Source organism: Aethalodelphis obliquidens, unplaced genomic scaffold (assembly GCF_003676395.1).
Source record: "Aethalodelphis obliquidens isolate GAN/ISIS:26980383/991018 unplaced genomic scaffold, ASM367639v1 scaffold2, whole genome shotgun sequence".
Classification (NCBI taxonomy): Eukaryota; Metazoa; Chordata; class Mammalia; order Artiodactyla; family Delphinidae; genus Aethalodelphis; species Aethalodelphis obliquidens.
Genome location: NW_020837946.1, coordinates 66,593,099 through 66,617,416, shown reverse-complemented (window position 1 = coordinate 66,617,416; position 24,318 = coordinate 66,593,099). Strand labels below are relative to the sequence as shown.

Sequence of the window (24,318 nt, the reverse complement as noted above, 5' to 3'; positions counted from 1 at the left end):
GAAAGCCCCAAGGTGATATTTTAATGAGGGTCAGAGGTGAGGAAGGTCAGGAAATGTGGTCATGGAAAACAAAGCCAGGTCTCCTCCATCGCCATGATTCTTTTTTAATGGTATTAATGGTAGGATGGATATAGTGGACTGGAGCTCAACCTCCATACCAATGTCCTTCCTGTGTACCTTCCTGTATGACAGAGGCCAAAACCCTACACGTTTCTTTTTCCAGGCTCCCTTGCAACCACGGGTCTACAAATTAGATATGCAGGCACGAGATTAGGAAGAAGAAAGTGAGCTAAGCAAGGTTGTGAGACGCTGGGTTTTGCTGCCACAGCACTCCTTTGTCCAGTAACTAATCTCATGGGTATAAAAAAGCAAAGCATGGATGGGACACTTTTTTTCTTTCTGCATCACAGTGATACTCTAAGGGCAGCTTCTCCACCTTCCTGACTGTAGCAGAAGCAGCAGTGCCCCTGCCAGGCCAGATAAAAGGCGTTAACACACCTAACAGCCTAGCCTAGGTCCTGCTGCTCTTAACTGCCAACACTTTTATCAATATCATTCCCTTCTTTTCTATTTAAAACAGCTAGGTTTTCTTTTATGTTCTGAAACTGAAAACTGATACTACACATTTGTATTAAGATATTTAAAAAGATAAGTGCTATGCATGGGTTTGGATTTATGGCAGGCCCATCCCCCTGGGCCTCACATAGTGTCCCATGCTGGAGCAAACTGGCTCAGAACCATTGCCCGGCTTCTGCCTGTAGGCTGCAGGCACTGAAGCGGGTTGCACAGTGGGGAAAAAATATATATAAGTGCTCAATTATTTTATTTTGTTAATCCAAATCCTCCTTTGATAAACGCATAAGAGAGGCTACCTTAAGTAAGGAGTAGATCCACTTCCCAAACCAATTTCCCATTTGCTCCTGAAAGAAGAGTTAGGGTCTTGGTTATCTCATAACTGAAAATGGTCAGCTTTTTACAAAGCATCACGACTAAGAAACATATAACACAAGTTAATACCTAGGGCCGAATTCAGGCTCCTTTACTCACTATGTGACCTTGGGCCTCAGTTTCCTCAATGTTCAAATAGCTCAGTACCAACCACACAGAAACACTGCTAAACACTATGTATTAAAATTGCATATGTAAAGTAACTTAACAAGCACTAGATGCCATAAGGGGGGAAAAAAATTCCATTTTCAAGTCACTTAAAAGTTCTTTTGGCTCAATAAGACTTCTAGGAATACTTAAAGTTTTGAAACATCCTTTTTTTTTTTTTTTTTTTTTACTAATGCTGTGTATATGGAGACAACACTTTTAAGCACATACTCTTTATCTGTGAAGATCCTATCCTTCAAAAACTCCTGCCCGAAAATCAGTATTGGGGAAGATTAAGTGACCTACTGCTGCCCCACCCCAGGGTTAATCCCTTCCATGGCCTACAATACTCCAGACCTCTCCTTGGAGTGGACATTCCATGGGAAGACACACCCTGAAGTTCCCACCCATAAACATTCTTACCACGAAACTCCACTGAATTTCCAATCAGGGATCACTACTCAGCCTAGGGTAAAAAGAATCACCACCTTTATCTTGTGTCCCTTAATTCCAAAAGCAGTCCAGAGATAATATGCTCCTAGACGCGCCCCCCACCCCAGCAGCAAAGGGCAGAAACTCTTAAATTTACCCTTGTGAGCCAGACCTACCCCCAAGTAGATTATGATTCAGGTCTCTGAAATACCCAGTATATCCCTTTCTGGGGTGACTTGCACACTATTTATATTGTAGAAATAAACGGAAAATTTTTTTCTGCTGGAAGAAAACCCTGATACATGATAGTGGTTTATAAAAGAAAGGTTTTGGCCTTTTCTTTAAAATATAAAACTAAGAAAGAAGGGATTTATACCATCTTAGATTTCCAGCACTATCAAAACTGAATCTTTTACAAATGTGATATATTTTAGCTAACAAGACTTAATTTCAAGTATTTTTGCATGTAATTTTGACATACATTTTATTTTGCCAGAAAAGTCTAGAGGAAAACAAATGAGAGACTTTTATGATAATGTTTTACCCTAATTAATCTTTGTTTTTGCATGGATCCTTATGACTCAAATCACTAGTGACCAGGAAACATGCTGTACTTTGAAAGATTTTTGTTTTTATAGCTTCCATGTTAAGTTCTACGTGAAATTCCCTTCCAATATTAATGGGTGTACATGTGATGAGAAATAAAAAGGAAAAAAGAATCCTAGTATTTCATAGAATAAGAAAGACATGTGTACGAGAAACCATTCAGCAATTCAAAACCAAGTACAGTGCCTATTTATAGCAGGCTGAGGTTAGTACCATTTTACTCATCAGAAAAATCAATAAGACCGTAAGTATTTTCCTTTATAAAGCACGAAGTATGAACATCATTAGGGTCATTCATTATAAAGGCAGTTTTCAATTACAAATTAAAGATTTGTGTGTGTGTGTGTTTTAAAATTCATATTATGAAAAGTTTTACATGACAGTTAAACAATTTTACATAAGTTATTTAATTACTCAATCATAGTTAGGCCCCCCAAATCATATGGTTTTCTGTTTATAATCACCAGGTCACATATACTTAGAAGAGGAAGAATGAATTTGAAGGAAGTAACAGCAGAACTCTTTGTTAAGCAAAAGAATTGTCTGCCTTTTTAAGGTGCCAACTGCTTAAAAGGAAAAATCCAAACCTCAAAACTGAAGTTGAGCCACAGCCTTGTCATCTGTATCCTGGCAATAGCGGTACCTAAATCATTCCATAGATGTAAGATAAAAGAAAATTGCACTCATCTAAATGCTACGTATGAAGAGTAGAAGGAATGTCTTCGAGTTTGAGAGGCATCTTACACCTGGGGGCAGTCTTGGTAAGAATTTTCAGAAGTATACAGATACCAGTTCATTTAAGGTGATTTGGGGGAGGGCATGGGGTGAGGTGGGTAGGGAAGACAAAAATCAGGTGAGGGAAATGCAGACGTCCTTAAAAATCGTACAATGCCATACTTAGAATTCTGACATTTCAGTGACCCTTTACTTCAGGCACAGTGATGACCCAGCAAATTTCATACCATTTGGCAAATTCCATTGTTCAGTCAGGGGCACACCCCTGAACAATGCAGTTAGAGACGAAGGGAGGAGAAAGAATAGGACTAAGTGGGGCTCAGTACATACACGGCACAGGTACTTAAACTCCCCAGGTATCACAAGGGAACTTCATCTCCCTACACAAAGTGTGATGGTTCAAATACATCCCCTGGCACCCCACCCCTTTCTCCACCCTCCCTGCCTTGGGTTGCTCTAGTGTTTTCTTCTTAAGTCAATACCATTTATACATAAAAGCAAAAGACATTGTTAAACTCACAAATCCTTTCCCCACCCAACAAGTACTAGTATTTAAGACCTGGTATTGTTCAGAAAAGCCAAGAATATGAATTTTTGAGCCTCCTAAGTCAATGCCAACAGCAAGAGCCAATACAAACAAAAGTGAATTGTGAGAAATACTTATCACAGTTACCAGTCTTCACTAAGCCCACTTCCTTCTAGGACTCTTCTCATCTTCATCTCTAGGGAAAAGTTGCTTCCACATATCAAGTAATCAAATATGTTTATTTTGAAAGGGAAACTACCCTAGATGCTTCTTTTAAAGTTACTCCTTTATAACAGCATGCTAAAAGGAGAACTTTAATTTTTTTTTTAAAGTGACACAGTACTTTGAAGCACTCACAAGGCTAAAAGGATACACACCGAAAAGTCTTCAACAGGAGAGGAATATTATGCATATTATACACATACACAGAGAGAAAGAGAAAAAGAGGCAGACGGAGACAGAGAGAAGAAATTATAATAGAAAAAGGATATTTTTTACTTCTGATAAAAATATGCAATTCCCTCAGGGTTTAGCAAATTAAAGTGAATTGAATGCCACTTAAATTTCTTCATGGTATTTTACTACTCATCATTTCCATTGAATCATTGTATTTTATTAAACTTACCATGCAAATACCTTCCAAACCCTTCTTGTACCTGGAGTGGATAAATTGCCCAATTACCACCTCCCAGTTAAATTAACTCTCTCTAGGTTTGCACTCTAAGAAAATTGAGCCTGAGCTTGTGCCTCCTGATGTGACATGTTATGAAATATATGATGCCATCTACAGTATATTCTAGTCAAACACCACTTAACTTCAGTCCATGTTGCCTAGATCTAACTGTTCCATATAGAGGGATTTAAGAACAAGCTAACACCACCACAAGGAAACAACAGAAAAATCCAGAAAACGCAATATTTTGTAGGACAAATGGCCTGGTCCTTTCAAAAGTCAGCGTCATGACTTGAGAAGTTTACAGGACATAACCAGACGCACAACAAAAACAAAGTAGATCCTAATTAGAACAAAGTACCTATAAATGTGTTAGAGGCAACTGAGCCAATGCGAGAATGGACTGGGTATTACATAAAATGAAAATCTATTGACGTGGAAAGGTGAAGAGCATTAACAGAGCAAAAAAAAAAAAAAAAAAAGCAGTTGATAAACCAGCATGAACAGCATTTCATTTGGGTAAAAACAAATGTGTGTGGGCATAAACAGATCTTGAATTCTACACCTTGAAGGGTAAATAAAGATAATCTCTGGGTAACAGAATGTCACTTTACCTTACTTTTGCTTATTAATATCTTCTAGCTTTCTAGAATGGATACTTCTAATAAAGTAATATTAACATAAACTTATTATAATTAATAAAAACCTTAAAAAGAGGTTGGGTGTCTGCCCAGGTAACCAATCTCATAAAATTTTACGGTGTGTGATGACAGATGGAGTGGCTGGCCTTCCAAAGAGAAGAGAAGGTGTTTAGTTAATAAAACTGTCTGACGGAAAAAAAATTAATTGAAATCCTTTCACATCTAGAATTGCCCATAAACGTTCTAAAAGTCAATGCTATTCACAAGACTAGAAGGAAAATGAGGCATTGCTTCTAGGAATTTTGCTGATGTCATCAGTCACAGGTAAAATATCAATGTAACTGAAAGTCCTTTCATGTGCAGGCATTACCAAGCTAGGCAATGCTGGGTCCCTGCGGGCTGAAATCTGCCAGGCAAGCTGGGAGAGGGGGTGATAAGGGGTATCAGAGAGGGAAAGATGGACCCGCAAACTTCTACCCTTAAACTACAGCCCGAAGCACCCTCTACGAACAAGACAACCACGATTAACTTGAGACCAGCTGATGCAAACTAAACAGCTTCCTGAAGATTTAAGGGATGTTATGATCAAAGTTCAGCAAGTCTTTCATATACCATTGGTATGATTTCAGTTGTCGTAAGTTTTATAATTCATTCCTTCAGAAGATAGGAAATTGCATGCAAGGCCAAATGAGTACCCAAGTTCACATTCTGCATAATTTCTAGATTTGATATGTTGGCATAACCCCTCACAACAGATGCTGTGTCAGTTAACAGTTTACTGTCTCTCAGTTCCAAATGCTTCAATGCAGGCTTGAGCTAAACAACGGAATTCCTTTACGCATCCCTCCTTTAAAGTAGGCATGATGTTAAGCTTTTGTATGGAGGGCACTGGGACATTGAAGAGGAAAGGGCTTCCTGGAATTCCTGGCCTGGGCTGGGGAGGGGGGGTGGGTTGGGGGGTCCATAGGGAGAGACATCTGGTAGACCCTGCCCCAGCCAGGGGCACAGAACATCATCCCCCATGATCTTGCTGCCTCTTCCTGCAGCAACTTCTTATCAGTCTAAAACCTTCATGAGCTCACCTGAGAGACAAAAAGTCCAAATAAATCCTCGGTGGAATCTTTCTGATCCCGGAGTTTATGCTCTTTCATTTCATCATGACCATCTTCCCCTTCCTCCCTTCGGATGTCTATCCTTCATCAAAATGAAGCATAACTGAAACATTTTGTCAGCTTGTGTTTTCAAGACACTCTGATTATATTTTTTTGAACTAAGATACATTTTTCTTCCAAGAAAAACGGGAGGAAATATGGAGGACACTGTGCCCACTTTTGAAAAAGCCAGTGAGTACCTTCTTCCTCTGTGAAAGAAGTGACCTTTTTGGTTGTTTGTTTTTGTTTTTTGCGGTGCGCGGGCCTCTCACTGTCGTGGCCTCTCCCGTTGCGGAGCACAGGCTCCGGACGCGCAGGCTCAGCGGCCATGGCTCACGGGCCCAGCCGCTCCGCGGCATGTGGGATCTTCCCGGACCGGGGCACGAACACGTGTTCCCTGCATCGGCAGGCGGACTCTCAATGACTGTGCCACCAGGGAAGCCCGTAACCTCTCTTTTGTTACCTTTTTCGCCAAGCGAGAGGTCTTCTAACAGATACTAATGTTACTAAATAGTTTCAATTTCTGGGGAAACCAGATTGAAACTGAAACTACATAATTTTACTACTAAATGATTATGCTTGGCTACAGAATTATTAAAATTTACATTGAAAGGATCAGTTATTACTGGAGATAAGGTCAGAAATCTATGGTTATATTGGCTTGTGCTTAGTATACCTAAAGCAAACTTTAAACACGGAAGTGGTCAACAAATTTAAAAGAAAATGTATTTGCCCTAATTTCAACACAAAAACTGTCAAGGCTCTCACTACAGAATTTCTGAGTGGATAAATCAGCAGTGAATAAAAAAACAAAATCTGAGACTCCTAGGCAAATTAAGGAAGTTTATTCCCTCTTTAAAATACCCGCCTCTACATCTCATCATCATTTGTATAAAATTTTTAAATGTGTAACAGATTTCCCACAATTTGTTTCATACACACAGATTTGTTTTTTAAATAGCAATTCTCCAATCCTCTCTACAGTTTGCCAAGGCTGGCAGCAGAATCAGTCTTAAATAGCTCAAACATAATTTTTCATGACTTCTCTTAAGGAAAATTGTCATAAATATGTTACTCTGACATCACATATTCAACTCCAATTACTCAAACCAAAAATTATTATTTTCCTTTAATAAAAACTTTAAGACTATAAATAGGAGTTGGGTATTCAGAGTTGAGAAAAGAGTTGTACTGTAATTTTCCTGACAGGGAGTAGACAAGGGAGAAATGTTACAAGATCTCAACACATATGTGGATTGCCTGATAATAACAAACAAAATTTTTTTAAATAAATTTCTATCCTTTTTAAAAAGTTTATTTTATTTATTTTTGGCTGCATTGGGTCTTCATTGCTGCACGCGGGCTTTCTCTAGTTTTAGTGAGCGGGAGCTACTCTTAGTTATGGTGTGCGGGCTTCCCATTGCGATGGCTTCTCTTGTTGCAGAGCACGGGCTCTAGGAGCACAGGCTTCAGTAGTTGTGGCACTTGGGCTTAGTTGCTCCGCGGCATGTGGGATCTTCCCGGCCAGGGCTCGAACCCGTGTCCCCTGCATTGGCAGGTGGATTCTTAACCACTGTGCCACCAGGGAAGCCCAACAAACAAAATTTGATATGTGATTAGAAAGACTTAGTTACAGTCACTGCAAAAGAGATTGTTCTTGGTTCTAGGTGCAGGAAAGATGAGGTAAGCACACACTACCCTGTCTCTCGAATAGAATACAGATATAAAGCTTAGATGGAATGCATGAAGCAACAATTTGAGGACCCAGAGTAAACTGGAGCAAGTGGACTGAAGAAGACCAAAATTCAAAGTACCACTGGACAGGTGATGAATTAACCATTTTTTTCCCTTCAGTATACCCCAGCCAGGACTCGAGGCAGCCCAAAACTCAGAAGCAGACAACAGATGCAAAGAGAAGCCCAGTAGTTCAGAGTCAAGGAGCAGGAAAGTGGTCTCTTAATGCACAGAAATAAAAAGTAAAATACCTTTTAAAATTTCCTTTCATAGAGAAAAACAAATACCGTATGCTAACACATATATATGAAATCTAAAAAAAAAAAAAAGGTCATGAAGAACCTACGGGCAAGACGGCAATAAAGTAAAGACACAGACCTACTAGAGAATGGACTTGAGGATATGGGGAGGGGGAAGGGTAAGCTGTAAGAAAGTGAGAGAGTGGCATGGACATATATACACTACCAAACGTAAAATAGATAGCTAGTGGGAAGCAGCTGCATAGCACAGGGAGATCAGCTTGGTGCTTTGTGACCACCTAGAGAGGTGGGATAGGGAGGGTGGGAGGCAGGGAGACGCAAGAGGAAAGAGATATGGGCATATATGTATATGTATAACTGATTCAGTTTGTTATAAAGCAGAAACTAACACACCATTGTAAAGCAATTATACTCCAATAAAGTTGTTAATAAAAAATTTCCTCTCATAAAAATCAAGAATATTTCTATATAATAGCCAAGAAAAAATTTAAAATACCACAAAAATGAACTATGTGGATATAACTTCATCAAAATGTATACAGAATCTATATTCTGAAACCTACATGACACTGATAAAGAAATCAGAGAAGACCTAACTAAATGGAGAGGCATACAATGTTCATGGATTAGAAGACTCAACACAGTAAAAAGGTCCATTCTTCCCAAATTGATCCACATATTTAACACAATTCCAGTCAAAACTCCAGTAGATTGGCAATATACACTAATATGTATAAAATGGATAACTAATAAGAACCTGCTATATAAGAAAATAAATAAAATTCCAAAAAAAAAATCTCCAGCAGAATTTTTGCAGCTACAGACAAGCTGATTGTAAAATACATAGTAAGGCAAAGGACTGAGAATAGAAACAACTTGAAAAAGAAGAGAAAGCTAGAGAACCCACACTACTCAATTTCAATCTTACTATAAAGCTAATCAAAACAGTGTGGTATTGACAAATGGATAGACACATAGATTAACAAAACACAACAGAGAGCCTAGAAAGAAAGTCACACAAATATAAAGAACTTATTTTTGACATAGGTTAAAATTCAATAGACAGAGGATAGTCTTTTCAACAAATGATGTTTGAATAATTGGACATATGTATGCTAAAAAACAAACAAACAAAAAACTATACCTTTAACAAAACTTAACTCAGGGTAAATAATAGCTCTAATTACAAAGGAAAGCTGTAAGGCTTACAAAACACACAAAACATACACAGGAGAATATCTTCATGATCTGGGGTTAGGCAACAACTTCTTAGATAAGACACCAAGGAACAATCCATAAAAGAAAAAAATTGACAAATTGGACCTTATTGAAATAAGAAACTTTTGACCTATAAAATACACCCTTAAGAGAATGAAAGGACAAACTATAGTCAGGGAGAAAATATCTGCAACTCACATTAAACAAAGAATTTATATCCAGAATATATAAATAACTGAATATTCAACAATAAGAAAACAAATAAGCCTGTTTAAAAAATCAACAAAGGGCTTAAACAGACAGTTCACTAAAGAGGATCAACAAAAGGCAAATAAGTACACCAGAAGGTCTACCAACACCTAGCACCACTAGGGAAATGTAGATTAAAAACAAAATGAGGGCTTCCCTGGTGGCGCAGTGGTTGAGAGTTCGCCTGCCGATGCAGGGGACACGGGTTTGTGTCCTGGTCCGGGAAGATCCCACATGCCGCGGAGCGACTAGGCCCGTGAGCCATGGCCGCTGAGCCTGCGCGTCCGGAGCCTGTGCTCCACAACGGGAGAGGCCACAGCAGTGAGAGGCCCACATATCGCAAAAAAAAAAAAAAAGAGATCACTACACACCTATTAGAATGGCTAAAATAGATATGGATAATACCAAGTGTTGATGAGGATGCAGAGCAAACAAAACTGATGCATTGTTGGTAGAATGCAAAATGGTAGAGTCACTCTGGAAAATGGTTTGGAAGTTTCTCATGAAGTTAAACACACACTTACCGCATGACCCAGCAATCACTTTCTTAGACACAGAGAAATGAAAACTTAGTGCTTACACAAAAACCTGTACGTGAATGTTCTACTCATAATGACTCATAACTGGAAGCAACCCAAATGGCATTCAATGGGTGAATGGATAAACACACTGTAGTACATCCATACTATGTAATACTACACTAAGTAATAAAAAAAGAACTACTGATACACATAAATAGTGAATGAATCTCAAAGGCAGTATGTTAAGTGAAAGCAGATGGTCTCAAAAGTTTATGATTCCATTTTTATGACATTCTTAAAAAGTCAAACTATAGCGAAAGACAGATCAGTGGTCACCAAGGGTCCGTGATGGGGGAGGATGTAACTACAAAGAAGAGTTTCTCTGGAAGGACAGAACTGTTCTGTGTCCTGACTGTGGCAGAGTTTTCATGAATCTGTGCATAAGCCAAAATTCCTGGAACTGTACCCCCAATTAATGTGAAGTTTACCTATGTTAATCAAAAAAAAATGTTAGAGAATGGACATTTATTTCCAGATGGCCACATAATTTTTGACTTGTTCCTTTCTCCATGCCATTTTAAAGTAAAAATATCCATGACAGGAGAAGGAAATTGCACAAGTAAATAACACATTTATTTCCATTATCTGTGAACACGCAATACATTTCTAACAAAAAAATGGGCTCTAGAGGCTGAAGGGAGATCGGGCTACAGTATAAACTCCCACAGACACTGCTAGTCATCTGAACCACATTTTGTTTCTTGAGCATTCAAAAGGAAAAATAAAAAGAACATAATAATAATGTATTTTCCTGATTCTTTGTAGTTACACTTGAAGTAAGTGTGAAAGTTCATTTGAGCTTAGAATCTAGCAATACAGAGTTTAGCAACTAAATAACAGGAGATTAACATTCACAAATGGATGCCATTAACCATCCAATCAAAAAAGAAAAGCATATCTGTGGGGAAATTAAAGTTAAGAATCTAAAAAAAAAAAAAAAAGTAAAAGACTTGTATTTTTGTAGACCTCACAGTGCTCAGCACAGTACCTGGCATGTGGGGAACACTCATCATAATTCCATAAAGTATCATCTAATAAAAAGGAATATCCAACATAAATCCCAAAGACCAAACATGTACCTCTACATCGAAGGCTAAGCTCTAACAATTCACGCATGCAAACATGTGGGAGCATCTGCCAGTAATAAACGTGGGGGCTGGGAATGATTTAAATGTGGAAAGACTGAGTTCACTTGGGTCAGCACAGCAGGAAAAGGCAAGGGATAGGGGTTATTGAAGTCAACGGGAGGGTGTATGCTCAGCTTCCTCTGCACCATTCACCCGACAACACTGACTTACTTTCCAAGTAAGGTCCGTTAGATGACATGAGGGAGGGCGTTAGAGCATGAATATGTTCAGGGATGTAGGCTATGGGAAACTTGCAACAAATCAAAGTAAAATTCTGAAATAGTTTTAATACTAACAGGTTTCATTCTCGAAATACCAGTATTTTGATATATAAGTATTTTGAAAAGTCTCTACAATTCTCTTGAGAAACATCCAGTTACATTTACCATCAACAAGTTGGGAATAACATTTAAAAATCAAACTCAAACTTAAAATAAGAGAGTCAGGAAGGAAAGGAGAAAGGGAAGCAAACAGAGAAATGATTAAGGGAAGATATGATAGATGTTGTCCAAAATCAAACAATAATCAGACAATATAATAGTGCTAAATGATCCATCCCTTTCTGAAGAACAGAAATCGCCACTTCAATCAATGACTAAAGGTTGCAATATTGTAGGGAGGGGGATTCGTTCCCCATGATAAACTTTATCTTGAAGAAGGGAGGAAAGGGCTTCCCTGGTGGCGCAGTGGTTGAGAGCCCGCCTGCCGATGCAGGGGACACGGGTTCGTGCCCAGGTCCGGGAAGATCCCACGTGCCGCGGAACGGCTGGGCCCGTGAGCCATGGCCGCTGAGCCTGTGCTCCGCAACGGGAGAGGCCACAACAGTTAGAGGCCCGCGTACCGCAAAAAAAAAAAAAAAAAAAAAAAAAGAAGGGAGTTAGGGTAATATCCAAAGGATCAGGAGACATGCACCATGATCACTAAAACTGAAAAGTAATCGCATGGAAAGCGATCCCCGAACAATTAAAAAACTATCGCCACGCCTCCCCACCCCACATACTACTGGGATCCTGACCTCTACTTAGTTTTATGAGCAAACAGATTTCTAACTGAGGCAGCAGAAACTCAACTCCACAGTCCAAGTGTCCTCAACGAATGGAATTAAAGAAGCTCCTACTGCTGCAAGTTTCTGCCAAGAGCTCCAAGAAGCACCAGGCACAAAAACACAGGATCTTAAGTTAGGCCCCACTTCCATACCCAAGAGTGCTTTCCTGAAAAGATCAAGGTATGGAAAAGGGGTTTGGAAAAGAGGGAGAAACGTCCACCTCTTTGTCCATTTGTCCGTCCCTCTTTGTAGAACCCAGAAAATAACCTGCCCTCCAAAACCCCATACTTAAATTGCAATATGAAAGGTAATAACCACATGAGGCTGGCAAGGTGGCCCCCAGCTCAGCGAGCGCAACCTCTCTTCCCACAGCATGACTCCAACACCACACACAGAGTCTCTGACCCACAAACTGAGTGTTGTCCTCAGTGCCTATCCACGTTTTAAATACCAATAAAAATTAACTTCTGTTTCTTTTAAAATTACATATTAACAATGTTCTAATACTTTCTTTCTCACACCAGTGAGTCATTTCCTACTCCCCCCTCCTCCGGAGATTCCACTGATTTGGAAGATGATGATGCACTAAAATGGCTAAGAGGCAAAGATGCAGATTTTTCCATATTAAATTTTTTAATAAAGACTTTTATAAAGAACAATTTTAGGTTTATAGAAATATTGATCAGACAGGTCAAAGAGTTCTCATATATGCTGTGCCCCTCCCCTCTCCCATATTCCCATTATTTACATCTTGCATTAGTGTGGTACAGTTGTTACAACTAATGAACCAATACTGATAATTATTAATTAAAGTCTGTAGTTTACTTTAGGGTTCACTCTTTGTGTTGTACAGTTCAATGGGTTTCAAAAAACTTAATGACATGTTTCCATCATTACTACATCATACAGAGTAGTTTCACTGCCCTGAAAATCCCATGTTCCACTTATTCGTTCCTTCTTCCCCCATCCCTGACATCTAGCAACTGATTTTTTTTTTTCTGTCTCCATTGTTTTGCCTTTTTCAGAATGTTGTGTAGTTGGAATAATACAGTGTGTATTTTCAGGCTGGCTTCTCTCACTTAGCAATTTACATTTAAGTTTTCTCCATGTCTGTTCATGGCTTGATAACTCATTTATTTTCATCCTTGAATAAAGTTTCATTGTATGGGTATACCAGTTTGTTTATCCATTCACCTGTTGAAAGAAATCTTGTTTGCTTCCAAGTTTTGGCATTTATGAATAAAGCTGATACGAACAATCAATGTGAATGTTTTTGTGTAGATATAAGGTTTCAATTCATTTTGAAACTTATATATACCAAGGAGTGTGATGACTGGATTGTATAGTTAAGAATGTTTCGTTTTGTAAGAAACTGCCCACCTGTCTTCCAAAGTGGCTGTACTATTTTGCATTCCCACCAGCAGTGAATGAGAGTTCCTATTGCTCTATATCCTTGCCAGCATTTGGTGCCATCAGTGTTTTGAATTTTAATGGTTCTAACCGGTGTATGTATATTAACTTGCACATCCAGACAACTTTCTAAACCTTTTCATTGGTTTTAAATGTTTTCCCTTGATTATCTTAGGTGTTAGACAGCTTACTTACCAAAGGTGGGGGGGGGGCGGTGGAGAAAGAAAAAAGGGAGGGGGAAAAAGTACACTCCTTTGAAATTTGTATACCTCTCATTGCCATATCTGCTTTAATGGCACTATCTAGAACTTTCAGGGAAAAAGTTGATGATGTATATAGTATTGATGACGACAGGCATCTTTGACTCATTCTTGATTTCAGTGATAAAGCTAATATTTCATCATTAACTAGAACATTTTCTATTAACTTAACATACATATTGTTTAATCTATATCCCTCCATTTCTAGGTTTCTAAGTTTTTAATTTTACCTCATCTTTTGAGAAGAGCTATTCAGTGGCGGAAGGGCCAGAGTCAATGCTTTATCTCTTTAGAGGACATAATTATATATAACTATATACATCTATAAAGCAGAAGTTATAAAGGCACACACTTCACTTCCATAAAGAATATTATTCTGTCTGAGCTGTCCAATTATACTATCTAATCTTTCCCAATATTTATTTTCTTTCAAAGTTTTCACCATATTAGTATAATATTAATGTTTTATTTATATATTTTACTCAATTTAACTTCTTTTATTTTAAGCAATAACATATCAAACTCATGAACTGATAGGTATTATTTTCTAATATAGAATAAAAATGACCATTAAAAGGAAAAAATCACATCCTCTCAAAAACAGTTTGTTACAGTATGGAGAAGTACTGATAGACCAGGCACCTTTCCGGTCAGGAGCCCTCTTACTGACCTTTGTCCCCCTAGATTCTAACACAGTGGCTAGTCCTAAGCATGAGCTCAGTAAACATTCACAGGATGAATGGACAACCATGAGGCCAAGGACATTCACTGCCTCAGAAGGATGTGCACCTCTTGCCTTGGAGTTATTTTAGCATGAGAGAGAAGATAAAACTGGGAAACAAGGCAAGGGAGATGACCTCCAAGAAGTCTAAGATAAGCACTTCAGTTTGTAAGGAGAAATAAGAGTGAGTTCCCAGGGATGGGTAATGACCAGCTAACTTTTGCACCACAAAACTGAGTTTGACACAGAGGTCTGCCACTTATAAACTATGCAAACTTGAACATGATTTTCCCTTGATTTATTGGTGTGAGATATAGCTTTATACTAGTAAGCCATTTTTGAATTCCGGTAATAATCATACTTAGTGACAGATAAATTTATCTTATTAAATATTATTTTATTTTGCATCTTTACAGCTATACTCATAAGAGAGGTTTCTTTCATTCTGTGGGATTTCTTTGTAAAATGTTAGTCGAGATGTGTTCACTACATAAAAATAAACTCAGAAACTTCATAGTTTTTTCTATGCTCTGTAAATCTTTAAAGACTGTTATCTCTTCCTTAAAAGACCAAATAAGCTTGCCTCCCTAACCCCAGAGCCTTTTGGAGGATAGTCCTCTGATAACATTTTTCATATTTTTCTCTACAACAGTTTGATTCAACAGCTCTAATTCTTGATTAAAAATTTACATATTTTCTAGATAGTCATCCATTTCACCTGGAATTTCTAACCTACTACCATATTATATGTAACTTAAAAACTCTTGGAATCTATTATAACATTTTTGTTCTTTTCATTAAATTTGCAGGAGAGCTGTGTCACCCTCCCCCCCACACACACAAAAACCTACATAGTTTTTCAATTCTGTGTTTCTTAAATCATTAATTCCTACTTATTTATGCATTTACTTCCTCCTGCTTTCATTTGTTCTGTTTTAGCATCATGAGTTAAAGTTCTTACTTCATGTTCTCACATTTTCCAGTTTAATAATGAAAATACAGTATGAAAATACATATGTGTTTGCTTCTGAATATAGCTTACTATTATATTAGCATTGTTTTCTTAATAGTCTATAGCTGTTATTCTGATTTCTTCTTTGTTACCCTAAGAGCTTAGGAGAATTTTATTATTATTTCCATGTGGTTAAGCGGTCTTTGAGCTTTAAATAATATCTTTAGGTTGAAGAATGTCTCTGTACAGCTCATACTTATGGAAATAAACTAGGTTTTCCTTCTGGCCCAGTCTATAATTAGTTTTACAACCTTCTTAAATGTAAAAAGCACATTTTATAATACCTTAGTTTGATGCCTTATGGTCTCTCTTAACTTAGTAAATATTATTTTCGATGCTCTATGCTTCCTGGATTACATAACACTTTAGGGGCTTACCAATATGGATGGGCCCTCATGGTAAGGTCTGCAGAGTCCTTGAATCTAGTTCTAATAGTTTTTCTGCCTCTTTCTTTCAGTCATCACAACTTGCTGTTAGTGTGTCACACTTGTAGCAGTCTATCGCCACAATTCTAAATCACTACTTCTAGCATCTGCCTTTGCTTTTGAAATCAAATAGTACCATCTGCCCTTTGAGAAAAATGCCCAACCTTTGTGACATGCTTTAGTTACTCTGACCTTATGTTATTTACTTACTTCCTTGTTCTCAGTTTAGTTTTCCAAAGTACAGTGTAAGTTTAACCAATATTTAAAGATTAGTATAATACTTTAAAGTATTTATGTACTTTATTGTTAAGGATTTTTAAAGTACTTAAATACATTGAAACAATAAAATACTACCCACTATTTTTTTTTAATTTGTCTTAAGTATAGAGCACAAAAGTCCACAGGATTTTTAAAGTGTAGTGTTTTCTATATCACCGCCTTTGAAAGAGACTATCACTAAGTGAAACTGTTTCAACCAGAAATAGTTGGTTTGTTTGAAAGAGACTATCACTAAGTGAAATTGTTTCAACCAGAAATAGTTGGTTTGTTGCCCCACTCATATAGTCTTAAAAAGAAAGAACAATGTTTCTTTTTATAGCTAAACAATGTGGTACTTTCTACAATGTTCACTAAATAGTCTCAATGTACCTACTACAGAGAACAGCACTACACCATACTTATAATTCTTTAGTCATCAGACTACATCATCCTCAAAAAATAATACATTAAGTAGCTCATATTCTCATCTTGTCTAAAACAGTGTTTTGTTGACATAGTGAATAAATTCCATCATTTCAATTGGATCTGAATAAAATTTACACTTGATGAATTTCAAGAAAAGAACCTTCAGCAATCTCCTCCCACATTCCTATAGAAACCACCAAGTTGAAAGATATATGCAGTTTATGTATTTTAATATTCTGGTAGGTATGTTTAATAACATTCATATAAACCATGTGGTATAAAAACCCATGTACAAAGGAAATAAATATTTACTATTAAATAACAAATCTGATGATGAATTATTCCTACATTATATAATAAAATTTCCCTAGACAGCAAAATTCTTGCTCCTGAGAAGGTCATGCTGGGGATCCCTATTCTTCGCCCGTATGATCAGAAGATTAATATAAAACTAATTTTGTGGTCTAAAATTTTTGTGGTCTAAAATTCTAATTAATATAAAACTAATTTTGTGGTCTAAAATTAATATAAAACTAATTTTGTGGTCTAAAATTCCAAAGTAAATGTAAAATACTTTAAAATTACAGAATTGTTCTTTCAAAAATTAATAGCCAATTCTCAGAGTATTGAGAAATGACAAGATGACATTTGACCTCTAAGTTATCAATTACTAAGGACTTTATCAATTAGTAAATTTCATATTTGGGGCTTTAAAGAACATAAATAGTGGCAAAACAAACTTGCAACTCTTTCATTCAGAGATCTGTCACTTATTATCAACTTTATACAGTAATGTACTGATGTATTTATAATAGAGAAGACACAGCATATTCCTAGATTGTTATATGATTGAACTTCAATGATATATACAATTTTTTAAGTATCTGAACAACTCATCCAATTAAAGACTATCATAATCATTCTCATTAAATATAACACAAAATTATTTATTACTTTTGAAATGCCTCGAGTCAGCATCTTCTAGAACTATGAGTTGCTCTGATCATGATATACAAACTTTAAAACATAGGTACCTTTACACACTTCAGCTCAAAATTTCATGCAATAAATATATTCACATGACATTCATATCATACATAATTCTAGCAACATTCAGTTAAACTCTCTAGTAAACAATGTTAACAAAAAAGTTGAGTCTTTAAAATAAATGCCAAATATTTCATTAAAAATCATCTATTTCGGGCTTCCCTGGTGGCGCAGTGGTTGAGAGTCCGCCTGCCGAAGCGGGGGACACGGGTTCGTGCCCCGGTGCGGGAAGATCCCACATGCCACGGAGCGGCTGGGCCCGTGAGCCATGGCCGCTGAGCGTGCGCGTCCGGAGCCTCTGCTCCGCAACGGGAGAGGCCACAACAGTGAGAGGCACGAGTACCGCCAAAAAAAAAAAAAAAAAAAATCATCTATCTCATTTTACTTTGAGATGTTCAGAAAATTTTAGTTATCTCAGAAAAAGTAAAATAATCAAATTCATATCACTAGATATAGCTTCCCATGTACAAAAGATAAAAATATGGTTGGATATGGAAAATGAATTACTCATTTTTATAGATTTCAACATAAATCTATGTCACCTTCTAATCAGAAGTTTTTTGTTACCTATACTTCTAATGAAAATAAACATATTTTTGGATGCTTGCCTATGGAATATTTTCCTTTTCTGATATTTGAGATGGATTCGATTCGAGATCTTCTTTCTGAAGAGATCTGAAAATTGAATTTGGGGTGGGGAGCAGTTAATGTTCCAAAAACGTAAGAATGTCATATATCATATTTCCAGAGCAAATATTTATCAGGAAAATTTGTTTTTAAAAAAGCTTGATTTCTAAAAATCCAAGTTATATCATCTAAAAGCAATTATGTAAAGAAGCATGTGCCATATGAGTTAAATAATGACACAGCAATGCAACTAAATATGATGTAGATATTAAAATTTTGATGAAGACTGTAGCAATATAGAAGTATTTATGACTGTCATAAAAATACAGAATCTAGAATTTTAAAGCAATTAAAGGAAACACCTAAAATCAAAATATTTGACTTTTTGGATGGTAACATTGAAGTTAATTTTTTATTGTTATCTATGCCATGAACAGATTTTAAAAATTAATAATTCTCCAAATCACCAAAGCTCAAAATTCTTATTGTTGAATTTTATTCAGGTCCCTAAATGGAATTCAGATATCAGCGATGTGGTGCACAGTGGGAGCTTTAAAAAAATAAAACTATCCTAAACAAAAGTTATTTGAAAAGAAATATAAAGAAAAATAAAGAAATATGTGAAAAGCATATACCAATTAAGTAAAATATAAAAGCATTCAATATATTGCTTATAATTATATAAGTATAAAAATTAGATCAGAAATACACACACCATTATGTGGTATTGGTCACTTCTAGAAGGTGACTACAACAGGAGTGGTGGTTAAAGGGGATTTTAGCTTTATCTGTAATGTCTTCTGTCTTAAAAAAAGATGATAAAATTTAAAAATGCTAAATGATTTCTGGGTGGTGAAAATTTGAATATGTTTTGTAACTTCTAAAGTTCATCTGTGCTTAACTATTCAAAACAAAATACAGAGAGCAAAACAACATAAAATCCTTTAAACATTTGAACAGTATTATGTTAAAGTCACTTATTGAATCAGGAAGCTGCCATGACTTGAGGAAGGAATTACCAAGTGTATATTTCATGTCAATGTCAAACTCATGGACTTTCCTGTCATATCACAACATTTACCTGCGGGGACCACAGATTTTCACAAGATGATAGAGACACTTAGAAGTCTCAAGAGTTATCAACCATACATTTTGGGACAATACGTTTAATTTCATACAAAGGAAGAAAGTGTGGAGAAAGGAGAATAATATTTTTTCAATTCTAAAAAAGAGAAGCAAATATGTCAAATTTTTATGCAAGTATTCATTAGTTGTAACAATTCTCTGAAGTTGGTATCATCATCATCCCATTTCTCAGATGAGCGAAAAATGAGACAGGGAATGCAAATAACTTCCAGAGTCACAGGTTTATAAGCACAGAACGAGAATGCAAACAACCCATCTGTCTGACCACCAAGCCAATACGTTTGCTACCACACCAACCTCCTGTTAGATCAAAACATCTCTCCCAGGGGTATTATGAAAAGATCTTCAAACTAGCAGATAGAAACCCAGTGCCTGGCTTCAGCTTTGCTCCCAAAGAGCTCTATGACCCTGAACTGATCATTGTGTACCTTAATTTCCTCACACATAAAAATGTGTAATGGTCGACATAAAACCCTATGTTGTCAATTCTAATCCACACTTTTTTTCACCTTTTAACCAGTGTGAACTGTAGTTGTGTCTTATACTAATTGGCATCTTAAACTTGCTGTTGGCCAGGTGACAGTCATGATGCAGGAACGTCCACATGTGGTTCCAGGTATCCATGCTGCCATCAACCCCAGGGAATTATGTGCACTGTTGCGGCTACACATTTGGTACTGCCAAACAAGCAAAACAACAGGAGGAAAAGAAACTACCAAAGCTCTTTGAGAAGATGAAGATATTTGAAAGTAACAAACAGCTGATGAGACCAATGACTTAATGCATCCAACAAGACTAACATACAGTCTTCAAGCATCAATTTGCGAGAAAGTTCCTACTGACTTTGAACAGAAGTTGCTTAACTTCCAGTGACAGTATACTCAATTGAGGAAAAAACAAAACCTAGAGTTAGTCAAATAAGAAAATGGTAGCTGTGGGGACTTCCCTGGTGGCACAGTGGTTAAGACTCCCCGCTCCCAAGGTGGGGGGGCCTGGGTTCAATCCCTTGTCAGGGAACTAGATCCCACATGCATGCCACAACTAAGAGTTCACATGCCGCAACCAAGGAGCCCGCCTGCCTCAACTAAGACCCGGCGCAACCAAATAAATAAATAAATATTTTTAAAAAGAAAGAAAGAAAAAGAAAATGGTAGCCAAAACTTATGTAACAGACAATAATCAACTTGAAAGAAAATCCCAGGAGCAACAGTAGAACATATTTCCAGAAGTGCCGTATCGTCTTCCATGCTCTTGATTGCAGAGGACAAGACTGAGTAAAATAATAGTCACTGACAAATCTGAGTCCAAAAGAAGAATCAGACTCAGAATATGAATAACTTTAAGAAAAAAATGTTTAATTCTTTTGTTTATATGTTCCTTTTTATGATTGCACAAAAATAATATAATTAAATGTGTCAAATTTAAAATCCCTTTCAACTTCAGTAAATATAATATAAAAACTAAGTAGTAATACATTGTGTAAGGAATTTTTCTATATTTCAGTTTTGATGGTGGTTGGGATGGTGTGTTATGACTGCCTTTGTTTGTCAAAACTTGCAGCACTAAACATTAAACTAAGTAAATTTTACCATACGTAAATTATGCCTCAATAAAAAAAATTTAAGAACAGTGTACTAGTTTAATTAGCAGTGTTTTTCTTTTAGTGGTACATAAAATAATGGTGAATCTAAAATCTGATGGCACCTTAGATTCAATGAAATACAATATATCTAAAGAATGACTATTAGAGGGCTAGAATCCATCATGTGTGACCACTGTCTATATCAGGTTAGACTTTCCCTACCTCAATGCAAATATGTGCACCAGTTTCTCTCTCAGTTTCCTTGCCTCTGTGATGACTGGTTTTAAAAAGATATTCTGAAAAAAATATATATATATATTCTAGAAAAAAATCAAAGTAATATTTTTTAAAAATCCTTATCTGAAAGACATTAAGGATGAAATCAACCAGAGGTAAGTTTAAAAAATGGCACAGACAAAAAGCAAGTCCAGGTTTCTGTCATCAAGTTAAGGCTAAGAATAAATCAAGAATCTGAACAAAAATTCAGGAAAAACTTTCTACAAAAGTTCAGGGAAAAAACAGGTTTCATTTATATCCTCCAAGTCAAACTCTAGACATCTACTCACAACTATTAATATAAATTTATAATCCTCTGTGGTAGCGTTTTTGTAAGACATCACAACTATCTAGAGGTATTTTGAGACTTATTTTCACCAGCATCCAGCACCACAAATGAAAGAGAATAAAACCATTATAATCTCTGACACTCGTTGTATTATATAAGAAACTAGATCAGTAATCAAGAACACCAAATGCCTTTATGGTGAATGCCTGTTTTACAGACAAAATTTAAATCATTATGCATGTATAATTTTTTTTCATATCACTATGCTACAAAAATGTATTTTAATTGATTGAATTTTAAAAATGAATTAACTGGCCTACTGTGTGCTAGGCATTTGTGATTTATGTAGGGAAGTAAGTAAGGCATACTTGTCCCTGTATTCCTAAAGTTTTGTAATCTACTTAGTTCACATCTACTATTTATTTATATTCTAGAATAAAATATTAATGATAAATTTCATTTACACAGGAAAAAAACCTTCATGAAAAGGGGAACACGGGCTTCCCTGGTGGCGCAGTGGTTGAGAGTCCGCCTGCCGATGCAGGGGACACCGGTTCGTGCCCTGGTCCAGGAAGATCCCACATGCTGTGCCTGCGCGTCCGGAGCCTGTGCTCCGCAACGGCAGAGGCCACAACAGTGAGAGGTCCGCATACCGTTAAAAAAAAAAAAAGAAAAGGGGGGGAATACGTTTGTAATACTAGAGAAGCCTAGGTAGACTAGTGGTTAAGTGAATGTGAGCAGGTCCACACTGCTGCTCCCACCACCTTCTAGGTCTTCAGCCTTGACAAGGTCTCACCTTTCTCTTCCTGAATTCCTCCAGCTGTTAAACAAGCATCTTAGCACTCATGTGTGAGATGCTACAAAAATAAAATATATGTTAAACTCTTGGTGCAATGCCTGGCTTATAGTAAGTAAGCACTTGATAACTGTTTGCTGGGTTCTATGTTCAAAAAAGTAGGCCCCTGATTTATTTTAATATAGGATGGACTTTATTTTTTTTTAAAGTCATTAAATTTTATTACGCAATTGCAACCCACTGAGTAACGAGATAGTCTTTTGTATTTTCCCCATAAATATGGCATAACCCAATAAAGTTCATTTATGCAAACTCAAATAAATTAGGGCTTGACTATTCACCTCACCAAAAATTTCACACTGATTCCTTTAAGTAACAACTTCTTTCAGTACATATAAGACCAAAAATTAAATTTACAAAAAAAAAAACTTTTTAAACTTTTCCAGAATTATATTTTAGAAAGTGACATATGCTTCTAGTTATGATTCATATAGGTATATTGTCAAATAGATTGATGTACATGGAAACATTAAATTAATACAGTATTACACATTTTCACTGTAGTCAGTTGGTACTTTAAATCTAGTTTTTCAGCACAGCTAAACGCAACAATACCTAAAGAAAATCCACACTGTCATATGACATCCTTGTTTAATCAACAACAAAGATTTTGTAGTCATGCATTTACTCTAACCACTGTATAAACAACCATGTAACCTTCAAAAGACCTCATGGGGGTAACCAAATGTTACGAAATTATAAAGTCAAACTGGGCACTCAAAAAGCTTATCTGTGAGGAAAGATTTTATCTAGAATCACCGTTGTTTAGTTTAGCTTAAGAGATAAAAACAGCATTATTCCCATTATATAACTGACTCCCATCATCCAAATGGAACATCGAGGGTGTGTTATTGCAGAGTTGGTAGCCCTTTCAAGTACCAACAGGTAGTAAAAGTCATCAGGTAATTATTAAATGAAAGCATTTCCACCCCTCTTAAAATAAGAAGTGGGCAACAAAGTAGCAAACTAAACACAGGACTTCCAATTTCGGGTCCAGTGTTTACTTTCCACCCTCAACTGAACTTACTAGGCTGCTGGAACTCCTCAAGTTGTTTGCAAGAAAACTGCAAGCTACAAAATTCAGTACTATCTTTTTTATACAGTTTCATGATTGTTTTGAGTCATTTTTTGGAAAAGTGAAAGAGAAAAAGGAATGGGAACTAAGATTTTAGGGTCCTACTACCATGTGCTTTACACACACATGAAAATGTGTTTTAATCCCCATTTTATGAGCAAGGGAACAGAGGCTCTGAGAGGTTAAGTAACTTGCCCAAGGTTACCCAATAAGAAAATGGCACATCTTCAATTCAGACCCAAGTCCATGTGACAAAGTCAGAACAGGTAGACGGAAAGTTTTTTTTGTTTTTCTTTTTTTTTTTTTTGCGGTACGCGGGCGTCTCACTGCTGTGGCCTCCCCCGCTGCGGAGCACAGGATCCGGACGCGCAGGCTCAGCGGCCATGGCTCACGGGCCCAGCCACTCCGCGGCATGTGGGATCCTCCCGGACCGGGGCACGAACACACGTCCCTGCATTGGCAGGCGGACGCTCAACCACTGCGCCACCAGGGAAGCCCCGGAAAGTTATTTTTTAAGAAGGTTTGGGAAAGTAATCTCTAAAGAAAGTCTTTCACATGATACATACTAAAATCACATATACTTTGAATAGATGGATCAAAGCAATAAGGTACCAAGCATGATCTTGGAGAAGGTGCTTTCTCTCTCATTGTCTCAAGTTTTGTTTTGTTTTTTCACCTGATAAATAAGGACAAAGACAGTAGTATCTCTCACACAATGTTGTTTAAAAGACAAATACTCTAATATATTTAACATTCTTAACATAAGACCCAGCATCTAATAAGGTCTTAATAAATGTTGGTCAATTTTTGTACATTACTCTTGCTGTCATGTATA

The 24,318-nt window shown here is 36.8% G+C and overlaps 1 protein-coding gene and 1 non-coding gene across 14 annotated transcripts in view; one reads left to right on the top strand and one right to left on the bottom strand.

Annotated features, from left to right (window-relative positions):
* COBLL1 (cordon-bleu WH2 repeat protein like 1) overlaps positions 1-24,318 on the bottom strand; it is a 160,507-nt gene that overhangs the window by 106,147 nt on the left and 30,042 nt on the right. The window lies entirely within an intron of this gene.
* On the top strand, positions 660-791 carry LOC113605280 (small nucleolar RNA SNORA42/SNORA80 family). The gene has a single exon (XR_003427138.1). It is a non-coding gene; the product is annotated as a small nucleolar RNA SNORA42/SNORA80 family (small nucleolar RNA).